The following is a 17,104-nucleotide window of genomic DNA, read 5'->3' on the forward strand; positions in this document are numbered from 1 at the left end:
ACTCTTCCTCAGAGGTAAGCTTAGTCATTATAATTATGAAGCATTGTTTCCAGGCACTATTCTTAAAGACTTATAGCATGTTTATATGTATATATATATTTTAGAATTTATTTAGCATTTCATTTTTCCCCAATTACATGTAAAAACAATTTTAACCTTCATTTTTAAAACTTTGAGTTCCAAATTCTCTCCTTTCCTTAATTCTCACCCCTCCCCCATTCTATATAGGCTATACATGTGTACTCCTGCAAAACATTTCCATATTAGTCATATTGTGAGAGAAAAAATGGACCAAAAAACACCTTAAGAAAAATAAAGAAATTTTTTAAAAGGGTGCTTCAGTCTGTATTCAGACATCATCAGTTCTTTCTCTGGGGATGGATAGAATTTTTCATCATAAGTCCTTCACAGTTGTCTTGGATCATTGTATTGCTAAGAATAGCTAAGTCATTCACTGCTGATCATCTTACAATATTGCTGTTACTTTGTACATAGAACATTTCACTTTGCATCAGCTCATGTAATTCTAGGTTTTTCTGAGAGCATCCTGCTCATCATTTCTTACAGTACAATGGTCTTCCATCATAATCACATACCATAATTTGTTCAGCCATGCCCCAATTGATGGGTCTCCCCTCAATAACCAATTCCTTGCTACCAGAAAAGAGCTGCTATAAATATATGTGTATATGTGTATGTAAGTGTATATATTTATTATATATTATATACATATATATATATATATATATATATATATATATATATATATAAATAAATATAAAGTTGCCTTTTTCATCTCTTTTGGGATACAGACCTAGTAGCTGTTTTGCTAAGTTAAAGGGTATACTTGGTTTTATAACCTTTTTGGCATAGTTCCAAATTGCTCTGTAGAGTGGTTGAATCAGTTCACAACTCCACAGTGTAATAATGTCTCATTTTCCCCACATCTCCTCCAACATTCATCATTTTCCTTTTCTGTCTTATCAGCCAATGTAATAGGTATGAAGTAGTACCTCAGAATTGTTTTAATTTGTATTTCTCCAATCAATAGTGAGTTAGAGCATATTTTCATATGGCTATGGATGCCTTTGATTACTTCATCTTAGCACTGTTTATATCTTTTGATCATTCATCATTTGGGAATTTCTCTTATTTTTATAAATTTGACTCATTTATCTATATGTTTGAGAAAGGAGGCCTTTATCAGAGAAACTTGCTTCAAATTTTTTTCACAGTTACTATTGCTAACTGTATTTCCCTACATTCTATTCCCCCCACCCATTTATTCTATCCTCTCTGGCCTTTCCCCCTGTCTCTCCTCAAAAATGTTTTGCTTTTGATTCTCCTCTCCCCTAATCTGCCCTCCTTTCTATCACCCTCCATTCTCTTATCCCCTTCCCTTTCTACTTTCCAGTAAGGTAAGATGGATTTTGTACCCAATTGAATGGGTATGTTATTTTTCTTTGAGCCACTTCTGATAAGAGTAAGGTTCACTCACTCCCCCCTCACCTTCCCCTTCTTCCCCTCCACTGTAAAAGCTTTTCCTTACTATTTTATGTGTGATAATTTACTCCATTCTACCTCTGTCTTTCCCTTTCTCCCAGTACATTTCTCTCTCACTCATTTTTTTTAGATATTGTCCCTTCATATTCCACTCATACCTGTCTCCTTTGTCTATATATCCTCTTAACTGAACTACTAATGAGAAAGTTCTTATGAGTTATAAGTATCATCTTCCTATGTAGGAACGTAAACAGTTTGACCTTATTGAATCCCTTACGATTTTTCCTTTCCTATTTACCTTTTTATGCTTCTCTTGAGTCTTGTATTTTAAAGTCAAATTTTCTATTTGGCTCTGGTCTTTTTATCAAGAATCAATGTCCTCTGTTTCATTGAATCTCCATTTTTGTCCCTGAAGGATTCTACCGAGTTTTGCTGGGTAGGTGATTCTCAGTTTTAATCCTAGCTCCTTTGCCCTCCAGAATATCATCTTCCAATCCTTTAATGTAGAAGCTACTAAACCTTGTGTTATCCTGACTGTGGCTCCACAATACTTGAATTCTTCTTTCTGACTGCTTGCAATATTTTCTCCTTGACCTGGGAGCTCTGGAATTTGGCTGTAATATTCCTAGTTTTTATTTTGGGATCTCTTTCAGGAGGTGATCAGCGGATTCTTCCTGTATCTATTTTACGCTCTGGTTCTAGAATATCACAGCAGTTTTCCCTGACAATATCTTGCTTTTGACCACCGCCTCCTTCAGTCCCTTTCCCTTTTCTTCCCCTTTAGTCTTACTGCTGCTTCCCTCCCTTCTTCCCCCCTCCCTTTTCTTTCCCCGCTCCCTTTTCTTTTCCCTTTTCCCTCATACTGCCTATAGGGCAGTCTATAAGTCGTCTTGAGTCCTGTACTTGAAGATCAAATTTTTTGTTGAGCTCTGGTCAGGAAAGTTTGAAAGTCTCCTATTTCATTGAATATCCACCTCCTCCCTTGAAAAATGATGCTCATTTTTGCTGGGTAATTGATCCTTGGCTGCATTCCAAGCTCCTTTGCCTTATGGAATATCATGTTCCATGCCCTGCGGTCTTTTAATGTAGAAGCTGCAAGGTCCTGTGTAATCCTGACTGTGGTTCCATGATATTTAAATTCTTTCTTTCTGGCTGCTTGCAGCACCTTCTCTTTCATCCGGTAATTTTGGAATTTTGCTATTATATTTCTTGGCGTTGTCAATTTGGGTTCTCTTTCAGGTGGTGATTGGTGTATTCTTTCTATGGTTATTTTCCCTTCTGGTTCTAGGACTTCCGGGCAGTTTTCCTTTATGATTTCCTGAAAGATACTGTCCAGGCTCTTTTTTTCATCATGATTTTCAGGTAGTCCAATAATTTTTAAATTGTCTCTCCTGAGTCAATTTTCCAGGTCGGTTGTTTTACTGATGAGGTATTTTACATTTTCATCTATTTTTTCATTTTTTTGTTTCTGTTTCTGATTCTTGCTCTCTCATAGAGACATTAGTTTCCATTTGTCCAATTCTAGTTTTTAACAGATTGTTTTCTTCTGTTAGTTTTTGTACTTCCTTCTTCAACTGGCCAATTGTGTTTTTTCGGGACTTGTTTTCTTCAGTGTACTCTTCTGTTAGTTTTTGTCCTTCCTTCTTCAATTGGTCAATTGTGTTTTTAGGGACTTGTTTTTTTCCAATTGGCCAATTATATTTTTGAAGGACTCTTTTACCTCTCTCATTTGACTATTAAAATCCTTCTTGAGCTCTTCTAAGAAGGCTTTTTGGGCTTCAGACAGTTCATATTCACTTTTGTTGTTGCAGATGTGGGTTTGTTGACAATGTTGTCCTCTTCGAATTTCTGTCTTGATTTTCACTCTTCTCATAATATGAATCTATGGTATGTTTCTTTTTACTCATGGTGTTTCTTTATTCCCTGGCCTTTAAAGGGATTGAGCTCTCCTGCTGGGGAACAGAGGGCACTGAGCCAAGCTTCTTGTGTTGGGAGCCTAGGTCTTGGCCACTGGCTTTGCATGCTGGGGCCTTTTATGCTGGGAATTGGAAGCTGTAGGTTTCTGGCAGCTTACCTTGTGTTGGGCTTGAATCAGCAAGGCTGGAACTTTCAGGCAATTCCAGGTTGCATGCTTTTCCTTTCCTTTAACTTTCTTCAGCTCCTTTTAGATGGGTGCTGCAGGGTGTTTATCTGCCTGGGGCCCCCTGCAGTGTTTTCTCCCTCGTTTCTGCTAATACACTGGGAGATTCCTTTGTGGTGGAGTGCTGAGGCTCCTGGTGGTTTTCTGAGCTGGTTTCCACCGGTTGTCCTCCCCTCACTGAGGCACTCAGAGGTCCAGGTGTTGGTGTTTGCCTGCTCTACTACCTGGACTTCAGGATTTCTTCACAATTGGAGGCTTCAAGGCTCCTACAGCTCACCTGGTGTTGGGTTGGAATCAGCAAGGCCGGGGCTTTAGGAAGCCTTTAGCTTGTTTTCTTCACCTCCTTTCAGATGAATGCTGCAGGGTACTTGTCTGCCTTGGGCCCCTTGTAGTTCTGCCTTCCTTATTTTTGCTGATGCACTGGGAGACCCGTTTGCTGGGCTGCTGCACTGCTGCTCCTTGTCTTTCTTCTAGTTCAGGTGTTCCAGGTTTTTTTTTTTTCTGTGGTGATATTTTCTGGGTTTTCAGAGGTTGATAGGGGAGAGTGAGAGTGATTACCTTTTCACTCCTCCATCTTGGCTCCCAGAAGTGGAAGTCCCTGACAATATCTTGAAAGATGATATCTAGGCTCTTTTTTTTTTTATAATGACTTTCACATAGTCCAATAATTTTTAGATTATCTCTCCTGGATCTATTTTCCAGGTTAATTTTTTTTTCCCAATGAGATATTTCACATTGTCTTCTATTTTTTTTCATTCTTTTGGTTTTGTTTGTTTCTTGATTTCTCATAAAGTCATTAGCTTCCATTTGCTCCATTCTAATTTTTAAGGAATTTTTTTTCAGTGACCTTTTGTACCTCCTTTTTTACTTGGCCAATTCTACTTTTTAATTAGTTTTTTTTTCCCCAGTGAATTTTGTGCCTATTTTTCTATTTGGCCAGTTCTGCTTTTTAAGGCATTCTTCTCCTCATTGGCTTTTTGTGCCTCTTTTACCATTTGTTCTGGTCTGTTTTTAAGGTGTTATTTTCTCCAGTATTTTTTTATTTCTTTTACCAAGCTATTGACTCATTTTTAATTATTTTCTTGCATCACTCTCATTTCTCTTCCCAATTTTTCCTCTGCCTCTTTTACTTGGTTTTCAAAATCCTCTTTGAGCTCTTCCATGGCCTGAGACCAATTCATATTTTTCTTGGAGGCTTTGGACATAAGAGCTTTGTTTTTGTTGTCTTCTTCTGAGTATATGTTTTGATCTTCCTTGTCACCATAGTAACTTCTTATGGTCAGAATTTTTTTGTTGTTTGCTAATTTTCCCAGACTATTTCTTGACTTTTAACTCTTACTTAAAGTAGGGCTCTGCTTCCAGGGTGAAGGGTACACTTTCCCAAGCTTTAAGGGTTTTGTGCAACTGTTTTCAGAGATACCTAGGACCTGCAAGTTTTCAGTTCTTCCAAGGTGGTATGATCTAAGGCAGTGATTCTTAAACTGTGGGTCAAGACCCCATATGGGGTCATGAAAACTTTGGCAACCTTAAAAGGTTTCTGTAATATCTATATACCTGTTATGATTCAGAGATACTTCAATATTAAAAAGCATTTTTCATGAAAAAATAAAAAGCAAAAAATACCATCAGCCTCTTGTGGGCAGAATAGGTGGACTAATTCAAAGGAGAAAGGCCTGCAGCCCCAGCGCTACCCAGAAGGAGAGGTCAAATGTGGAAGATGCTAATTAAATAATTAATTTAAACTATTAATTATTAATTAATCAAAATTAATTAAAAATCAAACATGTAATGAATCCAAGGTGTTTCTAGTGGTGCTTGCCCATGTTGCATTGCCCCACTTCACTGCAGCCTTGGTTCTGAACACACGACATGTGCCCTTTGCACTGCGCATACCCTCAAGCCATGCAATGGCAACAAATGGTACTGGAAGGTGAAAAGGGGTCACAAGTGGAGAAAGTTTAAGAAGCCCTGATCTAAGGCGAGGTGTGTTTACTGTTCTCCTGGCCTGTGTCCTCCTCTGTGAGTGACCACAAGCACTCTCTTCTGCCCTAGAATTGTGAGGAGTGTTCCCCCCTCCACTGCTGCCACATACTCTGCTGTGCTACTGCTCCTCCTCACCTTGGCACTGCCACCCAGGACTGAGACCCAGATCCTAGCATGGGAAAAGAAACAGACTCCTGCCTCAGTGCTAGCAAACAGACCCCTGAAATCTCCTTGCCACATGTGGGCTGAGAGCTCTGGAAGCAGCCACTGCCGCTGCTGGTTTGGCAGCTCCCAAGGCCCGCTTCTGGTCTCCTGGGGCCCATTCTGCTCTGAGGCAGTTGTTCTGGACTGTGCTCCACTCTTACCCAGGTGTTACAGACCTTTCCTATTGACCTTCTGCAGTGTCTTTGTCTGGAAAAGTATTTCACCCTGTCCTTTTGTAGGTTCTGCTGCTCCAGAAATTGATTTATGGCATTATTTAAAGGTGTTCAAAGGGGTTTTAGGGAGACCTCAGGCAAGCCACTGCCTTTTTTCTGCCATCTTGGCTCCACCCCTATTAATTTTCTATTGACATTGTGCATAACTTTTAAAAATTTGTTGGTCAAGGAGATCCCTATGCATCCACATCTGTCTCTAAACTGGATTCTTTGGTTTCCCCACAGTGCTCTTGGAGATTTGGTTTTAGCTGTTCGCTCTCCTCCCATCTCCATATCATTCATTTTTCACATCGGAATGACTGTCCCTGAGGCTGAGAATCAGCCTTCCCCAACGCATATTTGCTGAAATAACCGTGTTGGTCTCCCTGGAGTTAATTAGCACCTTCCACATTTGGCCTCTCATCCAGAGTAGCTCTGGGGCTGCAGGCCTTTCTCCTTTGAATTAGCCCAGCTGTTCTGCCCACAACGGGCTGATGATCTCTTTTTGCTTTTTATTTTTTCATGAAAAATGCTTTTTGATGTTGAAGTATCTCTGAATCATAACAGGCACATAGATATTACATATTATTCATGTTTTCAATTAGCTCCAAAGTCAGACTGGTAATATCTTAAGGAACAAGCTCTGTGTTCCAGGCATGGACATCTCAGGCTCTCAGTTAGGTAAATGGGACCAAGAAAGGCACCTTGCTCTTGTTAGCGCTGGAGGCGAGGGGGACCCATGTCAACAGCACTGGTACTGTGTTTTATAGGAGGAAGGGGAGGAGAAGAGAGGAAATACAGTGATTCCTCTTTATATAGATACTGCATCATCCTAATCCCTGCATTTAAGTTATATCATTCAATTCACATTCATTTGTCAGTTTTCTTTTTTAAATATTTAATTTAATGTTCTTTTTCAGTTGAACCTAAATGTCAACAAACATGATGCTATGATTTCAATATGCAAAGAACAAAAAAGAGAATTATACATGAAACTAAACTATGAGATACCATTTTTTTTAAGTGTATATAAAATGCAAAAGCATCCTGCTTGTCTGAGTCTTCTTCTGAACTTCCTTCTGCTCTCTTCTGTGAAGGTTTTTAAAAATTCCACCCATGAGCTTTTCTTTCTTTTCATCTTTTTGCATCACTAGCACCCCACCCCCACCCATGACACCATAAAGAAACCTTCCCTCATAAAAAACAAAAAAGCCATAGCATTGCATTGGCTGCATCTGAAAAGGGATGCCTTTTTCTGCGACTCTAGCCCATCACTTCTTTGAAAAAGAAAGCTTCAGGCTCTAGAAGGTCATCAAATTGATGCACGTTCTGAAGCCTTTCAGACTTATGTTCCTTTACAATATCATGGTTTTAGTTCTGCTCACATCACTCTGTATCTGTTCATACATGTCCATCCTGCTTTCTCTAAATCCATCCTTGTCCTCATTTCTTATGGTGTAATAATGTTCTTTCACATTCATATGCTCTAATTTGTTCAGCCAGTCCCCAATTGACGGGCATACATTTTGCTTTCAGTTCTTACTACAACAAAAAATGTTGATATATTTGTATGCAAGTGGCAATGTTTGTATATATGTTTACATATATATACACACCATGTAAGTATTACACATGTGTGTATATATTCATGTATATATATTTTATGTATACACATAGCAGTCATATAAATACATATACATATCCACATATAACAGTATGTATTATGCATATATATGATATACACACACACAAGCAAAAATACATTCCTATACACATACAGTACATGCACACATACATGTGCACAATACACATGTTCTCTCTACCTTTGACCTCTTTGTGTCATATGCTTAGTAGTGGTATCAAATGATATAGAGTTTAACACTAGATCAAATGGTATAGAGTTTAACAACATTTGGAGTATAGACCCCATGTCTTTTCAGAATTATTCGAGCAATTCACAGCTTGTCCAAAAGTGCACCGGTGTCATAAGGCATGCTTTCTAACTCAGAGTCTGAGCAAGAAGCCCCATTATACTTCTAGTTTCCTTATTCAGTCCAGAGAGAGTACAGGCTACAGGGAGGCACTGGTAATATAATGAAAAAGCCTTGGATTTTATCTCGCCCTGGTCTGAGAAGGGCCTTAGGCACTGAATGTTGTGGAGATACCAAGGCATGGGGTAGGGATGGAGAACAGAGTAAAGTAATAGAATTAATATTCCTTTTCATGTGGTATAGTAGAAAGAGGGGGTATTTTGGATTCACAGGACATGGATTAGAATCCTGGTTCTTCCACTTACAGTCAATGAGATCTCATGCAAGCTGTGTGATCATTTAATATTTCTGGCTCTTATTTTCCTTATCTTTAAAATGAGGGACTTGAAATAGGTTATCTCCAAGGTCTCTTTCAACTCAAAAAACCAATCCCTATAATCCTATGACCTTTCCACCTCACCGTGCAAGAGCCACTGTTAGTGATTGGGAATGGCTAAACAAATTGCGGCATATGAATGTAATGGAATATTACTGATCCCATGAAACAACGAACATCAAGAATTTAGATATAGCATTGCTTCTAAGGCTAGCCCCACTGCCTCCCAACTTGGCACTTACAGTATGCAGGTGCCCGGGGAGGTGGAGAAGCTGCTATGTTTGGGTTAACTACTCTCAAGCCTTAACCAATGCATTTACCATTAATAATCAACCATTAGGCACAATTAACTCAAGGCAAAGGCATTTGCTAAGATGACAAAGTAGGACCAGTTGGTGTAAAACCTCCTTATAAACATGGAATACATTTTCCCATATACACAGTCAGTGGGAAGAGTGGGGACAAACTTCGAGTACACTGGTAGTGAAGTTTAGATGTAGGGAACATTTGTGGCCAAAACAACTCATCCTTCCAGTATTACAGGACTCTGATGGTCTTCTTCACACAATATACTCATCTTACTCCCTCTTAAGCGCAGAGTTCCTGCAGGGCAGGTTGCTCATCTGAGCTCCATGGGCTCTCTACTCTCTGCAGCTCAACTCTCAATTGCTAGGGGGTAATTCTCTATCAATAAACTTGTACTGAAATTCCACTTTAGTTAGGTCACTGTACTAAGTTCTGTGTAAGGTGGAAAGAAGGACAATGCACAACTCTAAAGTATGAAGATAGCATGGGATCAGGAGGACAGATAGAAGAGTGACTGATATGGATGGGGCTTCAAAGACAATTCCATCAAGAAAGGGCTCCTTCCTTCCTTCCTTTCTTTTTCCCTTTCTTCCTTTCTTTTTTCCCTTCCTTCCTTTCTTTTTCACTTCCTTCCTTCCTTCCTCCCTCCCCCTTCCTCCCTCTCTTCCTCCCTCCCTCCTTTACTTCTCCCTCCTTCTCTCCCTTCCTTCTTCTCTTCCTTCCTTCCTTCCTTCCTTCCTTCCTTCCTTCCTTTCTTCTCTCCTTCTTTTCTTCCTTCCTTCCTCCCTCCATTCCTCCCTTCTTTCCTATATCATAGATTTAGAGATGGATGGAATGTTGGAAGTTAGCTAGTACAATCCCCTCATTCTATAGATTGGATACTGAGGTTCAGAGAGGTTCAGTGATTTGACCTAAATCATAAAAGTAGTATCATATGAGTATAGCTCTAGACATTGAAGGGACCTCAGAAATCATCAAATGGTGACCTTCATTTTACAGATGAGGAAGTTAAGGTCCAGGCACATTGAGAGTAGTGGAGATAAGATTTTAACCCAAATGCTCTGTCTTCAGATTCCATTTTACAACAATGCAGTGAGAATTTATTTCTTGTTTGTAAAAGCACATCCTGGTGTAAAGTCCTGTGCTAGGCACTAGGAAGGCAATGACAGCTGATGCTATCATCTTTATTTTGCTATGGAGCTTCCACCTAAAAAGCTTACTTACAGTGGAAGGTCTCTGACAAACAAGAGCCTATTGGAAATCATTACCAACTCTTTCACAGCAGGCGAATTCCCCAGCCTTTTTAGTGTACAAATTAATCAAGCAGTAACCAAATTACCCATAAGCTGCATCAAGCCAAAAGCTGGCTGAATCCCCAAGATGGGAAGAGTAACCAGGGTAATGGGGCCTAAAGACCTATGTCTTTGGTTGCATTAAGATCCAGGGTATGGATGGTAGGAGTGGTGGGGCTAGTACCAGGCTAAGTGAGAGGAGAGGAGGCTAGCCCCAAAGCTAGGACCATTCAAAGGTGTGCCCAGATTTACTGTCAATCCTCCATTCTCTATCAGGCTAATTTTTGAAAAGATCACTGATTTAGAGCAGGAAGGGTCTTTAGCAGTCATCTAAACCAATATCTAGAGGGTTGTGGAGAGATTTGCCCCAGTCACAGAGGCAGTAAACGCAGAGTGACCTAGGGTTAAAACCTGAGTCCTCTGACTCCAGAGCCAGTAGTGACCCCATCATGCCATGCTGCCTCTCTCTGGGGGTGATGGGGAAGCTAGACACGAGAGGCAAAGGCCCTGGCCAAGTCTCTCATGAGCAAGCAGCATCTGTGGTCATGCTCTAGGTGACTTAGGCCATTTTGCCTGGGCATGACTATTGCTGGCTGGATAGTCAGGCTCACAAGAGTTCAGGTAGCACTTCCAGGCACATTCATCAAGAACCTTGAGGGTGGGCTAAGATAGATTGACTTTCCTTGAGGTGGTGGACATATCTCCCTGGTGACTGTACCACTGCCCGGGGAAGGAAGTGTCCAAAGGCAAAGCGCCTGCTTATACCCTTCTCCCAACAAAAACAGGGTAAACAGTTCAGATTCTGCTTATTGATTTCTTCAATCAATCAATAAGCATATATTAAGTGCCTACTACATATCAAAAAGCTCTTTAGCAGTCATAGGATCATTGGTTTAGAGCCAGAAGGGCATTAGAAGCCAAACTGGTCCAAGCTTCTCATTTTACACAGGTGGAAGTAGGCCCAGAGAGGTTGTGGCTGTCCAAGGTCACACAGGATATTAAGTGGCAGAACCAGAATTCAAACCCAGGTCCTCTGAGTTCAAATCCAACATCCTTTCACTGTCCCACTCTAGAAAAGCAAGTTTTCTAATACCTCTGGCATTAGTATACATCTCTACCACATTCACTGCTTAGGGGTCTGGTACTTTTCAATCTCCACGAGCCATTTAATAAGAGATACCCAGGAGCCCTTTGCTAAAACTGGGTCATGTGTCTTCCTTGGGTTAGATGAGTGAGTCTTTGTTGTTTGGCTGGGAAGACCACTCTAAAAGCTGGGATCACTACTGTAATGAAGACACTCCCCTTACCCCCATTCGATGGAACAAATTTCCTCATAACCGAACTCATAGAATCTAATCACTGCTCTTGGAATTGACTGTCATTATTTTTATATCATCCATATATGAATATATTCTTCCTCCTCCCCCTATCCACAGAATCTTCTCTTCTAACAAGGAATTTTTTTTTAAAAGAAAGAGAAGAAAAAATTAGTTCAGTAAGATTGACCACTGCATTCAGCTGATTGACAGCACATTTGATATTCTGTTTCTCAGGTCCCCTAGTTCTCTGCAAATGGAGGGAAGGTACATTTTCTAATTTCTTCTTCAGCACCATGTTTGGTCATTATAATGGTGTTTTTGTTGTTGTTTCTTACTATATTGTTGTGGTCATTGAGTATGGCAGTTTTTATTTACTCTTACTAGTCTCTGTATAGTTCATATGAGTCTTCTCCTGTGCATAGGGAAAGGGGGCAGAAGAGGAGGGGAAGTTGATTCCCTGAACTTCAGAACCCATTGAAATAATTACAGAAAGGAAGGGGCATATAACTAGGATTTGAAATGTCAACGAACTGTTGAACAAAGCTCAAAGACATATCTGTCCCATCATAGAGCTTCCCAGATGGAATTAGAAAGAGAAATACCTTGCCATAGGTTGGCAAAAGATTGGTCATAACCCCAATGGCCCTTTAAAAAACAACCTTGGTAACCCTAAGAGATATTGGAGTCAGCTTAGTGGACAAGGGATTGGCAGCAGGGGCAAGTGCGGGGGGGATTTCTCTTTTGTCTCTCCCCCTCTCCCCAGTGGTTTTGGTTCATGGTCCATAAATCCCCCCATGGAGCTACTTATCCAGAAGAAGACACAGAATCTAGGGAAAAGAGACAGAGAAAGAGACACAGAGAAAGACAGAGACACACAGAGAGAGACAGAAACAAACAGAGAGAGCTAGAAAGACTGAGAGTCAGTTGAGTCAGAAAGCAGTTTCTAGGATCAGGACCCCTGGTGACACCTAGTTCATCAGTCCAGGGACATCTAGTCCAACCCCCACTTGAAAGAGTATTCCTACTACAATATACAGGACAAGTAATCTATACTAAAAGACCTGCCCCTGCTTATGAAGTTAGTCCATTCCACTTTTGAATTACTCTAATTGTTGGAAAGTTTTTCTTGACAGGATGCCTAGATTTGCCTCGTTACAACTGTCAGTCATTGTCCCTACTTCTACTCTCTGTGGCAAAAGAGACTAAGCCTAATTTCTCTCACATTCGGGAGCTCATCAAATACTTGTCAACACCTCTCCTGTCACTACAGATATCTGCTCTTCTCCAGGCAACACTTCTCCAGTTCTTTCACCTAATCCTTGCATGGAATAAACTGGAGGCCTTTCATCATTTTGTCACAGTCTTCCAGAAGATCTCCAGCTGATCAATGCCCTTCCTAAAATGTGGTGTCCAGAGTTGATCAAAATATTACTGTTGTGGTCTGACTGGAGGAAAGTGCTACAGGACTGTTTATTGCTTCCTTTTTGAAAGCAATGTCATATATATAAATACATATGTGTGTTTGTATGTATACATATACATATACATATGTATATGTATACATATACATATATGTATGTATATGTATATGTATGTGTGTGTGTGTATATATATATATTTCCCACAATTACATATTAAAACAATTTTTTAACATTTCTTCTTTTTAAAAAGTTTTTAGTTCCAAATTCCATTCTTCTCTCCCCTCCCCCCTCCCTGAGATGGTAAGCAATCAGATATAGGTTATACATGTGCAATCATATAAAACATTTCCATATTAGTCATTTTATACAAGAAGAAATGAATAAAAGAAAAAGGGTGAAAGAAAATAAAAAACATTATGCTTCATTCTGTATTCAAAAAATATCAGTTTTTTCTCTGGAGGTAGATAGTATGCTTTATTATTTGTCCTTTGGGATTGTCTTGGATCATTGTACTGTTGAGAATAGCTGTCATTCACAGTTCTTCATCATGTTGTACTATGTACAACATTCTTCTGGTTCTGTTACTTTCACTTTGCATCAGTTTATGTAAGTCTTTCCAGTTTTTTCTGAAATCATCCTGCTTGAGCAATGTCATTCTTAATGCAGCCCAAGGTTACATTAGCTATTTTGGCGACCAAATAACAAATAACATGGTAACTCAGATTTAAACTGGTATGCTAAAATGCTGTGTTTTTTTTTTTAAGGAAAACTGTTGCCTAATCACACCTCTGCCATCTTGCATTTTTGAAGTCAATATTTAGAACTCAAGTGCAAGGCTTTAACATTTATCCAACTTCATCATTCAGCCCAAGTTTCTACCCTGTAAAAATCTGGGAATTCAGAGTGTCATATAATATTTTAGCCATCTTTCCTCCCTTAGTCCTTTCTGCAAATTTAATAAATATGCTATGTGTGTCATTATGCAAATTAATGATTAAAATGTTAAACAACCTAGGATCAACAATAGATCCTTGAGGGGGAGCTAGGTGGTGCAGTGGATAGAGCCCCGGCCCCAAAGTCAGGAGTACCTAACTTCAAATCCAGCCTCAGACCAAACACTTGACATACTTACTAGCTGTGTGACCCTGGGCAAGTCACTTAACCCCAATTGCCTAAAAACAAAACAAAAAACCAATAGGTCCTTGGGGCACTCCCTTGAAGACATCTTTCCAAGTTGATATACTATCCATTAATGACTACTTTTTAGGTACATCCATTCAGCAAGATTCAAGTCCAGCTAAGAGGTATCATCTAACTGATATCCCTCCATTTTTTCCACAACGATAATGTTTTGTGATTCATAAAATGTTTTGCTAAAAATGAAGTAAACTTCATCTATAGCAATTCACTGCTTTCCAGTTGAGAAATTTTGTCAAAAAAAGAAGATAGGACTGGTGTGGCATGTCCTATTCTTGCCTATTTATGCTGGTTCTTTGTTACCATCACTTCTTTTTCTAGGTCTCCACTAGCCATCTCTTTAATAGCCCATTTTAGGATTTTGCTAGGAATAAGCTTATAATTATAAGCTTTGTAGCCTTTATTTTGCAAACTTAATTTTCTCTGTCTTTCTGTTTCTGTCTCTGTCTCTGTCTCTGTCTCTGTCTCTCTCTCTCTCTCTCTCTCTCTCTCTCTCCTCTCTCTCTCTCTCTCTCTCTCTTTCTCTCTCTCTCTCTCATTTCGGCAACATTTGCCTGAAATTCTGTTTTGTGGCACCTTACTCCCCCTCCAGAATGTCTCAGAAATTACTGACAGTAACTCAGTAAACACATGCAACAATTCTTTCTGGAGAGGAGAGTATCACTCATCTGGGTCAGATAACTTGAACTCTTCAAGGGTGGCTAAGTGCTCTCTTTACATCTCATGATTACAAACAGTATCAAATCCCTCTTAGCCACTTTTGTTGGTGTAATTTTCAGTCCAAAGATCATCCTTCTGGAAAGAGAAAACAGCAGTGGACTAGAGATTGAACTCCCCTACCTTCTCTCTGTTGTCAATTACCACCATCCCATCTCCCTCCAGTGGTGGCCTGATTCATCGATTCTCCTCTTTTCCCCAAAATAGCTTTAAGAAAAGAACAAACTTCTTTTGTTTTTCTTTTTCAACTTTTCTCACAAGCCTCTTGTCATTCTGTGCTTTTGCCTTCTGGGCATTTTTCCTACAATACTATGCCTTGTTTTTGCATATTATTTTTTCCTATCTGCTACCTCTCCTTGATACTTCCCTCTCTTATCTCCTCCATATTCAATCTGTCCAAGTCCTGTCAGTCTTACTGACTGAAGCAGTCCACATTTATTAAGCACCTACTGTCTGCTAGGCACTGTGCTAAGCTCTAGGTATAAAAAAAAGGAGGCAGATAGTCCCTGCCCTCAAGGAACTTACAGTCTAATAGGGGAGACAATGTACAAATATATACAAATCAAGATACATACACACATATAATTATATCCTATATATTATATGTTATATCCTATTTATCATATAAGATGTAATCAACAGAGGGAAGGCACTTGAATTAAGGGGTTCAGTAAGGCTTCATATTATCTCTTGTATGTGCCTCCTCTGTTTCAGCCACCACCCTAATACATCCTCTTAACACTTCACAACTGGCTTACTGTTTTGTTTTGTTTTGTTTGTTTGTTTGTTTAGGCAATCAGGGGTGAGTGATTTGCCCAGGGTCACACAACTAGTAAGTGTCAAGTGTTTGGGGCTGTGCTCTATCCACTGCGCCACTTAGCCGCCCCCCATAACTGGGTTATTGGAACAGCCGGCTAATAGGTCTGCCTGACTCCCATCCCTTCCCACTGTAATCCATCTTCTGCCTAGCTGTCAGATTTATTTTCCTAAAGTGCAGGTGTGGCAATGTCATTCTCCTATTCAGTCATCTCCACTGGCACGTTCAAATCACATATAAAATCCTCTGGGCTTTAAAGCCCTTCAGAGCATGTCCTTCTGCTGTTTTCTAGTCTTCTTGCAACTTAACCCCCCCATCTCACCCGTGCATTCTTTGGCCCACTGGCAATGACATTATTGTTGTTTCTTGAAAAAACTACTCCATCCATCTATGCCAGGCATTTTCACTGGACATTCCCATGCCTGGAATTTATTCCCTCCTCATCTCCATCTCCTGGATTTCATGGCTTCCTTCCAATCCCAGCTAAAATGCCACCTTTTATAGGAAACTTTTCTCAGCCCCCTGACTACTAGGATCTTCCTTTCATTGATTATCTCCAATGCTATGCATAATTTACTTATGCCTAGTTGTGCCTCCCCCATTAGACTGTGAGCTCCTTGAGAAGAAGCATTGTCTTCTCCTTTTTTCACATCCCCAGCACTTGGTACAGTGCTCAGTACATAGTAGGCACTTGATAAAAGCTTGCTGACCCACTGACCTGCTTTTGCTTCTATCTTTTGTGCTTATCTTCCTTTAGAAAATAAATTTCTTGTGTTTTTTGTCTTTAGATCAGTCATACACATATCTTTTTAAGATCCAAGTTTGCTGAGGAGCTCCCTGCGCATCCACATTGCTCTCTTCTGACAGTTCTATGTTCCCTCCTCATCAGAATTCTTTCCCCTTATGTCTTCAGATTTACTCTTTAAGAGTTTTCCATCTCTTCTGGGCTGATTTTCTCCTTAGAATTTTAGTCCATGGGATCCTACTTATATTCTCTCTGAACTCTTTGAATGTTACTCTTCCAAAATCTGAGGTTCAGCTAAGACTTTGCCAGGCTTTCATTTTCTTCTCTATCACAAACTTTAGAGAGGTAATGGTCAAGTCCAACCTAAGCTTCCTGTCATTGCCACCCTTTCAATCAGTTCTCCCTGTTAGGGAGGCTCCAACCCAGAATAGATTTACTCCCTTATTAACTCAAACATTCCCTGCTCCCAGGTGATTAATATCTTCAACCAATTACCACTGCTTTTCTTATTCTTTGTGTCTTCAGGGCTTAACCCTGTATTTGGTACACAGTTTCAGTTGTTCAGTCATTTTTCAGTCAGACTCTTCATGACCCCATTTGGGATTTTCCTGGTAGAAATACTGAAGTGGTTTGCCATTTCCTTCTCCAGCTCATTTTACAGATGAGGTAACCGAGGCAGACAGTGTTAAGTGACTTGCCCAGGGTCACACAGCTAGTGAGTATTTGAGGATAGACTTAAGAAGATGAGTCTTTCTGACTCCAGGCCTAGCACTCTATGTAGCACATAGTGAGCACTTCATAAATTCTTGTTGGTTGATTGAATACAGACAGATGTGTAGAGTTAATAGGATTGTAGAGCTTAATGAGCCCACAGTCTCATT

Source organism: Phascolarctos cinereus, unplaced genomic scaffold (assembly GCF_003287225.1).
Source record: "Phascolarctos cinereus isolate Bilbo 61053 unplaced genomic scaffold, phaCin_HiC Scaffold_2;HRSCAF=192, whole genome shotgun sequence".
NCBI classification, from domain to species: Eukaryota; Metazoa; Chordata; class Mammalia; order Diprotodontia; family Phascolarctidae; genus Phascolarctos; species Phascolarctos cinereus.